Genomic DNA, 12634 nt, shown 5'->3' on the forward strand with positions numbered 1-12634 from the left:
TATAATTTCACATAATCGCTCAAATTTGCCAAAAGTTACTGAAAGCTTTATTGTAAATGTTTTCACTAAAATATTAGTTATTGGAATTAAAATTTTATGCGAATCCAAGTTTTATTCCCATTTTTAGAAAGCGCAAGTATGTATATGTTCATGCCACAAAAACTATTTCATAAGTAGGTAATTTTAAACACACATACATATGTATGAAAACTGGCAATCAAAAGTGAGTGCATGCTGTTTTTTGTTTAATAATTGCAATGTTTTTTAAGTTAAGTTTTTTGTGTTATTTTCGACGGGTTTTGCGGTTTAATGCATATAACAAGTGCAATATAAAAAATAGCGCTAATTTTTTTTAAATTTGTTTGCAAACGGTCATGCGCATTTTATTCTACAAAAAATTCCCTTTTATTTGGTAAAAAGTGCAAAAAGCCCTCAGCAATAAATAATCATTAAAAATCAACCGGATTTTTTAGCCGCTTAAAACTTGATCTTGTTCCACTAGAATTAAAAAACCGATCTATCTGCGTACTCAAAATTTTTCTAAAAATTCAGATTAAACAGGTCAAAATTTAGACGAGAATTCGTTGAATTTTTCTATGTTCTGTGTAAAGTAGTTTTAATTAAAGCATGAACCACATTTTTATAAAAAGATAATAAAAACAATTTAATTGAAAATCATTGCAAATATTAGGCAAAAAACCCCATGGACTCACTTTTGATTGCCAGTCTATGTATGTATGTACATATGTGTGTAAACTTTATGCCAAACTATCATTATTTTAAATTGTATTTGCTTCTTCATAAAAAGAGAACAAGATAAAAAATGTAACAAAAATTACAAATTAATAAAAATTATGTGAAGATTTACCATATTTTCGTTTATTTGCTCGCAAAGAACATCACATTTCATGTTGCTCAACATTGTATTATGTTATCAACATTAAATTCAACAGAATTTCTACATTCCGACTTGAACTTTTCTAACGCTGTTAACTTTTCGTCCGCGAATAGTTTCCACTTTCAGTTTGCCTATCTAAGTTCTCTGGTCCACGTCTCATCCGTTCGTATTTTACCAGGTCTGTTCTCAAGGAAGAGTCTTTGTGGTTAAATTTTAGGAAGTCGTTTACCGTATATTTTTTACTATTAATATATTGGTTCCAGCGGGATGTGATAGGCCAGATGCTATTTTGGTTGTTGGCTAGGTTGATTTTTAAGTACTTTTTTATGTCGTCAATGTTATAGTTGGGGGTAGTTGTTAATGGAAGTTTGTGTGCCAATTTGGCAGATTGATCTGCAAATTCGTTCCCTAGAATTTGAAGATGTCCGGGGACCCAGATAAGGATAATATTGGGGTAATTTTGTATTAGTAGGTTCCTAATGGCTTTTGGGTAGTATGAATCCTTACTAATATTATAAATCTGAAAGTGAGTTTGTTTGTTTGCTGTGCTTTCACGCTTAACTACTCAACCGATCATCATGAAATTTTGTACACTGGTGTCTTTTAGCCCAACTTAAAATATAGGATAGATTTAATCTCGATTAGACGAGGGGCGTGGCACCTCCTATACAAACTGAATATTTCATACTGCAGTTCTCGGGAACTATTTTTGATAGATTACTGGAACTTGGTATGGAGATATATAAAATCATTATCTACTCATGGATGAGAGCTGCCACCTTATAAAAAAATCAAATTCAACTGTAATTTAGGGAGTTAATTATTTGAAAGTTATATTAACAAATGGATGTCAAGAGGCTTAAAAAAGCTGTAGTTCGAATATATTTTGAAAAGGGTTGCCAGCTATTTGAAAAGTTAAATTTAAATTCATTATACGCAAGCTATCTCAAGAATCAAAATATGGTTGTCTAACCAAATACTGTTAAGAAACCTTTAGTTTAAAGTGCGCGCAAAGGTTCTGGTGGTTGATTTCTCGATGGTGATTTGAGATTTTTCTCCATGACTATAAGATTGATTTGATATATTGCCGTACCAAGTTCCGGTATTCTACCATGAACACTTCCAGAGATATACAGTAAGAAAAAATCGGTTTGTATAGGAGGTGCCACGCCCCCTTTATATGTCGAAATTTTTTCAGCCTATAACCATCCTTGGGACGTCTGAAGCAGGTGTCCCGAAATGATTTTTAATGGGCTTTATTTCAAAACTACATGTAAGAAGTGTCCACCTGTTTAAAATCTCAAATTGAGTGCAGGGGATAACTTAATTGAAAAAGTATGACAAGTGAGAAGTTTAAGAAAGTTTTAGTTTGAAAACATTTTGAAGATGGTTAAACAAATTTTAAACCTCCTGTTTTTGAATTGAGTTTTCTTTAAATACTCAATGTAGCATGCACAAATTTCATACACTCAGCAAAGCGGGTGAGGGCGATCTAGTTGTTTTCTAAATTTCGTACGGCGTTTAACGAAGATGGAATCAGTACATATTGCAGCCTTTGTGTATTTTGTTACTCCATATTATAAAGCCTCTAGGATGGCGATAACTTCAGAAGAAAATACCGAGATGTAATCTGGAAGATTTGCTACTTTTATAACCTGATTGGAGGTTGTAACACTATAAGTTATTGAGTTATGTTCTTTCGACCCGTCAGTAAATATGAATGCATAATCAGAGTATGATTGTTTAATTTCCATAAAATTTTGTTGGGGGTCAGTTGAGGATTTATTATTGGAGTGAAGAGTAGTGTTGATGGAAGAGGGATGTAAAACCATTGAGGTATTTCGGGGGGTATTAATTGGATTGGGAGGAAAGGAATATTCAGGGAGGAGTTCAAATGAACTGACTTTTGGATTGCCGATGAAGTTCTCATATGGTTTGCGGATAATATATTTGTGCTTAAAATTGGTGCTAGTGGGGAGTCTAAACTCATCAATAAAGCTTTGACAAGCTTCGCGGTTGTAAGGTATCTTATATTCTCAAAGGGTGTGACATTGGCTTCATACATCATGGATGTTGTGTTTGTGGTACTAAAAGCACCTAACGCGGTTCGCGGCGAGGAGTTTATCATCGTTTTAATTTTGTTGATAAGTGATTTGGGAGAGTAACCGTATAGAAATATACCATAGTCGATTTTAGCCAAGATCAAAGCATTGGCAACTGATATTAGTGAGTGGGTGTTGCAGCTAAATTTGTTGCTGGAAAGGCATTTTATGATATTGAGCCTTTTCGAAAAAGATTGTGTCAAATAGTTAATGTGTGATCGCCATGAGTATTTTTTGTTGATTATTATTCCTAATATCTTAAGGTCGTCTACGTCGGTGAATGATATATTGGAAGCTTGAATAGAACAGTGGCAGTTTGGCTTTCTACATATGTGTAGATGTTGCATTTTGATGCATTTGGGAATTGAGATTTCTGCACCTGAATAATCGCACCAAGACGCAGCGTGTTCAAAAATATTGGTAAGATCTATAGTTGTGTTTTTGTTCTTATTGAGAGGTTTTATTATATAGGAATCGTCTGCGTAAGCAAAGAATCGTAGTTGCTTTTGAAGGTTAATGATATTGCATAGCTTATTGTAAGCAATTAAAAAAAGAATGACCGAAAGGGGCGAACCTTGGGGATGCATTTTCTAGAGGATTGACTTTAGAGTAGATGTCACCGATTCGGACTTTAATTTTCCGATTTGTCATGAAATTTATGACATACTGTATAATGTTTGGACCTAGCCGCCATTGTACTAATTGGTCTATTATAGTGTGTAAACCGATTTTGTCGAAGGCTTTAGCAAAATCTAGGGCAACAAGTGAAATGTGGTTTGAGTCTGCCAAGGATTCAGTAATCAGATAATCTAGGAAAACTAGAAGGTCTGCTACTAATTTGAATTCCTTAAATCCCATCTGATTACTGAGCTGAAGTTTGTTAGAATCAACAAACCGCCACAGTCGGTTGGCGATGATTTTGTCCAGGACTTTGGAGCAGCAGGGATTGAGAGAGATAGGTCTATAGGATTTCAAAACAGATTTATTTTCGTTTGGTTTGAGTATCGGGATGATGGCGCTCGTTTTGTATGTTTGAGGGATATAGTGTTTGAAAATGTTATTGTATAGAAGGAGGAGTCGTAGTTTTACTTCAGTAGGAAGATTTTTTATTTGGGGAAATGATATTCTGAAAGATCCCGGAGTTTTTCCTTTTAATTTGTTGAGAGCCATGGTCATCTCTAAACAGGTTATATCTCTTTCGATTGTTTGAGATTTAATGGAAGGAATGGCTACTGGGGGAAACCGGATAATAGTGTTCTTATTTGATTGGAAAGTGTTAGAAAAGTTTGTATTCGAAGCTTGTTTTGACCAGTATTTGGAAAACTTGTCAGCTACAAGATATTTGTCAGTGATGTAAGTGTTTGTGTTATTTTGAGATTGTATGCAGTGAATGTTTAGTGAAGTATTAAGCCCACATAATCGCCTGATGTTTGCCCAAACGTTTGAGATCGGAGTAGTTGGATTGATATCCGCAGTGAAGTTATGAAGACTTCTAGCTTTTTCTAGTCTTAGCTCACGCTTAAAGGTTAAGTTAGCCCTTTTGTAATCTACGATATATTCAGTGGTAATAGGCCGTTTTAATAATTTAAATAGCTTATTTTTCTCGTTTTTAAGTTTTTGCAGGCTGTGGTTCCACCATGGTACATACTGCGGCCCTTTAAGGGTTGAGGATTGAGGGATCGTTTCGTTTGAGGCTAGAAAACTTATTCTGTGTATATTTGCAGCTTCTTTATTAATATTATTGCTAATTTGACGGATCGAATTGAAATGTATAGCTTTGACTTTATGGGTAGGCCAGTCTGCGTGTTTAATTATAAAGCGGGGTGGGGGAGAGAGGTAACTATGATTTGGGGAAGGAAAAAGGTGGGTGATGATTGGGAAGTGGTCGCTTCCGTAAAGATCGTTTTCTATTGCCACATTGATTGTAGTTTCAAGATAGAAGAAGCTAGGGTGAGGTCTACGTGGGTAAAGGAGTGACGGGTGGAAAAATGGGTGGCTAAGCCATTGTTAAGGGTTGAAAGTTGAGACTGATCTAGAAGTTTTGATATGGTGTTACCCCTGCGATTATTTACTGGTGATCCCCACTTGCTGTGCCAGCTGTTGAAATCGCCTAGTTGAGGAATAAATGCTGTGGAGGTTATTGAGTGTAAAATTTTGAAGTGGATGGATGAAGGAGTTAATAATTGTAAATTTGACTTTTGACTGAATTACTGCTGCTATTGATTCTATGGGACTGTTAAGAGGTAGTGGTTGGTTTTGTAATGAGTTATGGATTAGTAAGGCAACACCACCATATGCGGTGGATACCGAGTTATGTGTATAAATCTGGTAATTTATTGGGGTGGGGAAGTTGTTGTTTGAATGGAGGGAAGTTTCTTGTTAAACAACGATTTTGGGGCTGTGATGTTTGATGAGTTGTTGTAGATTAGCATATTTATTTATGTAACCTCTTATATTCCATTGCAAGATAGTCAGGGTGATTACTAGGAAGAGTTAAACTAAGAGTTATTAAAGTTTATGAAGCAACACAATATAAGTATATATATATATGTATGTATATGTAACTATATAGCTAAATATATAAGTAGTTTAGATGATTAATATCTGGATTTTAATCTAAATATCGTTCTCCTCAGTTGTGAATATATCCATGTCGTCGTCGTATTCGAGATCGTTCGCTGTAGTTTGTGCCCAGTTGGTTGTGAGATTTTCGTGTTGCTCTATTACCGATGTGGAAGAGTGTTTAGAATTTGACTTTGCTTTTAATTGTGATTTAAGGCGGTGGAGATGTTTCTCGGAAATATTTTCAATTTTGTGTCTGAGATGCGTTGAATTGTAGTGGAGGTGTTAGGGGGCATCTGTGTGTGTGCGAGTGGCAAATTAATATTTGGGCAATTCACAAGGTGTCGTATTTGTCGTGTTTGTCGTGAAGTCATGATATTTCATGACAGTTGTAAAAATGTTGTTATTGTTTTGTGAAGAAAAATAACACATGACGATACAACTCTGCAACCTATGTTTATTCGGTGTTATGTGAGGTTAAGTGCTGAGATATAATAAATAATCGTAACAGGTGTTCACAACCGTCGTGTTTTAACACAACTTTTGTTAGGAAAATATAACTTCACAACACCTTGTGAATTGCCCAATTGTGTGTTTCAACCGAGGTATACTTGTTCGCTGGATGAGTGGGATTAGTAGTTGTCGGATTTGTAGGAGTTGAGTTAGAACAGTGTGGTGAATTATTCCCTTCTATTGGATTGCTTATTTTGCTTGGTGAGGTTACTGAGTCTGTTGGAATGTTGTACGGGCGATGGAGGATGGAGGAGTATGTTGAATTTGAGTGAGCATGACGTTCTGAGTAAATTTTAACTGCTGTTTTGTAGTCGACCTTTTCAATTGTTTTTATTGATTGGAGTTATTTTTGTTTTATGAACACTGGACATGTTTTATCGAGCGCGGAATGAGAATTTTCTGCTATTTTGCTGTCCAAGCAGTTTACACACCTTTTTATTCTATAACAATTGTCATTACTGTTGGGCTCAATGTGAGCATTGTTGCTGCATGATGGACATATTTTTTTCGTTTTTACATATCATAGCTGGATGGCCGAACCGATAGCAGTTGACACATCTACGTGGTAGGGGGACGTACGTTCGAATATATGCCTTTTCATATCCAATAAAGACTTCACTTGGGAGAGTGAGGAGAATGTAAGAATTATCAAACCGGTTTCAGTTAACAGTTCACCAGACTTTTTCATGATTTTTTTTACTTCTACTACGTTTTGAAGCTTGAGTTCGTTTAGTATCTCTTCTTCTGGAATGCTTCGGAGATCATTGAAGTATATTACTCCTTTCGTGTAGTTGAGGGAATAATGTTCTGAGACTTCCACTTTAATTGAATTTTTAATTGCGGTTAGAGTTATTAGTTTTTTTGCTTGGTCGAGATTTTTCGTTTTTATTAAGAGGGTACCGTTTTTTAATTTTTTACACGAATCGACTGAACCTGAGCAGGTGTAGTCAATTGATTTTTTAATTAGAAATGGTGATACGTTGCAAGTGATTCAGTTTCAGGATTTCTTTTAATACCCATGTATTTAGGGCCGGTTGTAATGATTTTTAACTTTTTAGTTTTGTCAAAAGCCATTAAGGGCTGAGGTGAGTTTTTGTTTTTTCCAATGTCAGGTGGATTTTTAATTAGCGATTCTATTTTACCCTTGTACACTCAAAGATGAATTTTAGCCAAAACACTTATTTTTCACAATAATATTTAAAGTTGTGACTGGTGGGACATCTCCTTGTGACTGGTGTAAAGTAATTATGCATGAAATAAAAGTTTCCATTGACAAAAATTACAACTTCTTCTGATTTTTTTTTTATATTTTCCCACAGGGTAATTAAATTTAGTCATTAAAAAAGAGGTTACTACCGAACTAGAGATCATTAGGGCATATTTAAATTTATATCGTTTTCCTCTTTTCAATGGAATGACCCATAAGTCTTTAACATATAATTTTTTCAAAAACAAATATTGCGAAATTTCAAGAATACAATTTTAAAAGGACATTTTCAATATTTCGAGTTCTTCTGCACCAAAAACTAAAATTTTCTATCGGTCGGCGTTATATGTATAATGAGCTAGACATTTATAACAAAATATTAATTATTAAATAAAAAAAGAAATATAGTCAATACTGGTCAAGAAAAGGAGTTTCTATTATTGCCATCAGTGCAAATTACAAATCCCAAAAATCCCGGGATTATTTGCCTAGAATCCCGGTATTTTTGGAACCTTAAAAAGGCCGGGATCCCGGGATTAATATTCCTAGTATGTACATATGTAGTGATGTATGTATGTATATGTAGATATGTACCCACGAAAGTACTTACATACATATGTGTGCTAGGTCTCAATCATGTGCAATAACGTTCGTATCAGATTAATTTGTGTTCAGATTTTCTGCGAGTGATGTGTGCAATGAGTTCTGTTGACAGATAATTGGCTTGGTGATTATGTGCAAGGATTATTCCAATTTTCAGTTTCGAAGGTTCTTTTTCCTTTTACTTTGTAACTGACAAGTAAATAAAGTTTGGCTGGCTTCCAAAACGTCAATTGCATTGCATACGAACAAAGTATAATGTTCCATAACGCCGAACTACGAAATATGGACAATGTATAATTTAAAGAAAAGCATCCGAAAAGTTATCGAAACGTATCGCTGGAGCAATACTTCAATAATGATGCTTCGTTTGGTTTTGGTTACCTTTTGTGTTTTAAAATTGGAAAATTCCGAAATTATGATCATTGTTTTATTAAATAGTAATAATAATAATAATAATAATAATAATATCCCAACGGTTTTTACCCTCCATTCCCGCCCATCCGCACGAGGGGCGCAGTCCGCATGACGTACGGAACCAATATTTTAAATTTTTGTGGTGCCGAGTCACGATAGGCAGGAGTTTGTTAAGTGTCGAGATCTAAAACTGTTCAGCTACAGAACTAAATTCATCAGCTGATTTTATGTATTTATGTCAATAATTCACTTATTGAGAGAGGAGAGTATCGCTTTCTTAATGCTGAAAAGCGGATCTGATATATCAAACGTGCTGGAATGAGAGTTAAAATCCTGGCATAAGCAACGGAGTGGGTCGTGCAATTCAAAATTAGTTTTACAAGCTTTCAGAAATATGGGACAAAAGTGTCTTGATACGCGTGAGGGAACATTAAAGCTTACATCAGCCAGAAGAGACGGACTTGAAATTGAGCCTGTCAGTAATTTAACCATAAAAATTATACCAAGCATTTCCCTGCGACTGGCAAGTGTAGGAAGGTTAATAAGTTTTAAGCGACTCGTATAAGGTGGAAGACTATATTGAGAATCCCATCGGAAATTTCTTAAAGCAAAAAGTAGGAATTGTTTTTGAATTGATTCTATCTTGTCTGAGTAAATTTGATACCTTGGATTCCAAACCACCGGACCGTATTCCAGAATTGGCCTAACTAATGTTGTAAACAGGGTTTTAGTGATATAAGGGTCACTAAATTCTTTTGACCATCGTTTCACAAATGCAAGTACACCTTTAGCCTTGTTGACTGTCACATTAATGTGAAGATTAAAATTAAGCTTAGGATCCATTGTGATACCAAGGTCCACAAAATTGTATACCTGTTCCAGGTTATGGTTACCTATTATATAAGAAACTGGCAGAACAGCTCTTCGCGAGAAGCACATTACTTTACATTTCTTAAGATTTAGAGGCATAAGATTTACTTTACACCAGTAAGCCATGCTGTTTAAGTCTGATTGTAGCAAAGACCTTTCTTTAATTGAAACGTACGATTTATAAAGTTTTACATCATCTGCATACATTAAAATTTTGGAGAATTTTATATCTGTAGAAATATCGTTTATAAAAAGCAAGAACAGAATCGGGCCTAGGTGGCTACCCTGAGGGACTCCTGAAGTAACATCAATGACGTCAGAGATAGTATTTTTAAACAATACCCTTTGTGATCTATCATAGAGGTATGAAGAGATCCAACGTAGAAAATTAGGTGGAAGACCAAGAAGATCAAGTTTATAGATGAGCAACGAGTGGCACACTTTGTCAAATGCTTTACTGAAATCAGTATATATAACATCAACAGTTTTGCTCTCACTAAATGCTTTTGAGATATAGGATGTTAATTCAAGTAAATTTGTAGAAGTTGATTTGCCCTTGCAAAATCCATGTTGACTGTATGAAATGCTTGAAGTGATAGAATGCGTCAACCGATTTGTTATAATTGCTTCAAATAATTTAGGAATTGCAGAAAGCTTAGCTATGCCCCGGTAGTTCTCCACTGAAGACCTGCTACCGCTTTTATGTAAGGGGGTTATGAACGATTCCTTCCATACAGTTGGAAAAACGCCCTCTTTAAGAGACAAATTAAATAAGGCTGTTAACGGCTCATAGAGATAATCAGCACAATTTCTAAGAAAACAAGTGGGGATCTGGTCAGGACCATAACTAAAAGACTGCTTTAAGGACTTCAGGTAAACTAAAACATCATCGGGAGATATTATAGGGTTATGTATTGAGTTAATTGGACTTAGTTTAAAAGGATAGTCAAAGTATGCTTGGGAGTTAGTGGAATAATTGGATTTAAAAAACTGAGCGAACATGTTAGAAATTGTTTGATTATCACCAGAGACGGTATTTTGATACTTCATGGCGGAAGGAAACCCACGTACATTTCGCTTGGAGTTTACGAAATCATAAAATGATTTGGGGTTATATATTATACGTCGTTTGATTTTACACAAGTAATCTTTATAACACTTTTTGTTTAATTCAAAGAACTTGTGACGCAAAAGTGAGTATTTTACATAGTATGAGTGTAAGCCGGTTTTTTTGTGTAATCTAAAATAACGTGACTTTCTGTTTTTCAAGTTTCTCAGTTCTTTAGTGAACCATAACTGTGTTTGTTCTTCAGGAACACACATGCGTTTAGGCACATACTTTTCAAATAATCTATGTACAGTAAAATTAAAATGTGCAACGCTTTGCTCAACTTTTTCTTTGTATATAGGCCACGACAATTTAGACAATTCTTTATTCAGTTTTTTAAAGTTGGCTTTCGAAAAATCAAAGCGAATATTTGGTTCGTATGTTTGGACATCGCAATTTTGACCATCGTTTATAATTTCGTAAGATATCTCAATAGCAGGGTGGTAGACATCTTCGGGCAAAACTAGTGGGTCACATTTATTTACAGCCGACTTAGATGCATCATCAACATAAACAAGATCTAATACTTTGCCAAACTTATTGCGAAGTACATTAACTTGATTCAGGCAGAGTTCAGCCATCTCCTCTAAAAATACGTTGTTGCACGCGCTAGACGAGAAAGGTACAATATCATTGTCAATGATGTTCCATGATACATTTGGTAAATTAAAGTCACCCAACACAATCAATGAATCAGAGGGTTTAATCATTGAATTAATTGATTTCAGTAAAGATACATGTTGTGAATACACTGATAAGTCAGATCGGGGAGGAATATAGCATAGAGCTAAGTAAGTAAACCCCCTTCCAACCTGAACACGAATGCATTTGAATTCTGCAGATTCAATGTGTGGAAGACTAACTTCTTCAGATGGTATTGAAGAGTCTACGGCAAAGAGTACGCCACCGCCGACTCTGTCCTCCCGATCTTTTCTGTAGATATGATAATTATTTGAAAGAATCTCTGAATTAAAAGTGTGAGGTTTGAGCCAAGTTTCAGTCAAAGAAATTATATTATAATTGCATTCAAGGCCATTAAGATATAAATTCGTTAATTTAGTATTTATGCCTCTTACGTTTTGATAATAAATACTTAAAGCAGATTTAGTAATCAGTTTTTTGGTTCTGTATTCTGACGGGGAATATTTGCTAAATTATTATTTTTGTTGGGCCTATACTCAAATTCACGAACGAAAGCTCCGGAGGGCCAAAAAGAACTACTAAGCAGCATGTCAAAATTTTCTAAATTTACGTCTATTTTAAATGAAGAAATATTTCTTTCATATTTAAAATTAAATTTTCTGATACTTAAGTTGACAGTTTTAACTTTGGACGAGATGTAAAACTTTATATCGTCCTCGGAAGTATCCCTCGAAAATCTAGATACAAATATAGACTTCTTTGGGGGAACCACAACCAGTCTCCTAGTATCAGACTCGATTACCGGCGGACGGGGTTGAGTAACTGAGTTACTAATTGAGGGTAGAGTAAGCGTTGGAAGATTAGATGGCGGTGCCACAACTTCAACGGGGGACGGGGAAGATACTGCAGGGTCGTTATTATTAGAAGCAGACTTTGATATATGTTCTTTTGAGGAAGATAACTCCGTTGTCTGTGGACATGGAGAAGAAAGATTAATTAAGTCATTCGGAAGATTGTTCTGACGTGGAACGGTCCTTTCATTAGGCGGACTATGAAGACGCTTACGTTTTGACACATGAATGTCCTTCATAGATTGTACGGTATCTAAGCATTTAAAAGATTTAAATACATTTTCATAATGTTTAAATTTTTCGGTCAGTACCGACAACTCTCTCCCTACCTCAGAAAACCCATTTCTGGTTTGCCTAAACAACTTAATGAGATCAATGTTGCAATGTTTCGCAACTCTGCATATACAAACAGTATAAATACCGCAGTAGAACAGCATCCAAACATTGTACTGGTACGTTTTGGAAGTCAGTCCTTTTTACTACGAAATCGGATCGATTGGATCTTCGATTGGTTGATTCCACAGAAAAGTGAACTAGTCAGGCTTTTTTTTTTTAATATTGAACATTTTGGCGATTACTGGTATTCACTTTATCTATCAGCGGCTTCTGACAGTAATTCTCATCATGTCCAAACGTTTAGTGTTTAATAGAAATGGCTCTCAATACTATAACTAGGAAAACTATCTTCATTGATTTATTTTGGGTGGTAACGTTCTGGATGATAGAAAATAAATAAGTTAAACAAGATATGTTCCAAATTATCCAAAAAGTTGTCTAGAACTCCTATTTACTTGTTACCTGTAACATAACCAAAGAAAAACTAGAAAGCTTTTTGAATACTTGAATACATATATGTCCTTTCGA

At 35.0% G+C, this 12634-nt stretch overlaps 1 long non-coding RNA gene across 1 annotated transcript; it reads left to right on the plus strand.

Annotated features, from left to right (window-relative positions):
• Nucleotides 1-248: 248 nt before the first annotated feature.
• LOC108362458 (uncharacterized) lies at nucleotides 249-12216 on the plus strand. Its single transcript, XR_001847470.1, has 3 exons — nucleotides 249-259; nucleotides 11119-11127; nucleotides 12142-12216. It is a non-coding gene; the product is annotated as an uncharacterized LOC108362458 (long non-coding RNA).
• The last annotated feature ends 418 nt before the right edge of the window (nucleotides 12217-12634 follow it).

The sequence above is a fragment of the Rhagoletis zephyria genome, unplaced genomic scaffold (assembly GCF_001687245.7).
Source record: "Rhagoletis zephyria isolate East Lansing unplaced genomic scaffold, Rhagoletis_zephyria_1.1 Rzeph_scaffold_01017, whole genome shotgun sequence".
In the NCBI taxonomy this organism is placed as follows: Eukaryota; Metazoa; Arthropoda; class Insecta; order Diptera; family Tephritidae; genus Rhagoletis; species Rhagoletis zephyria.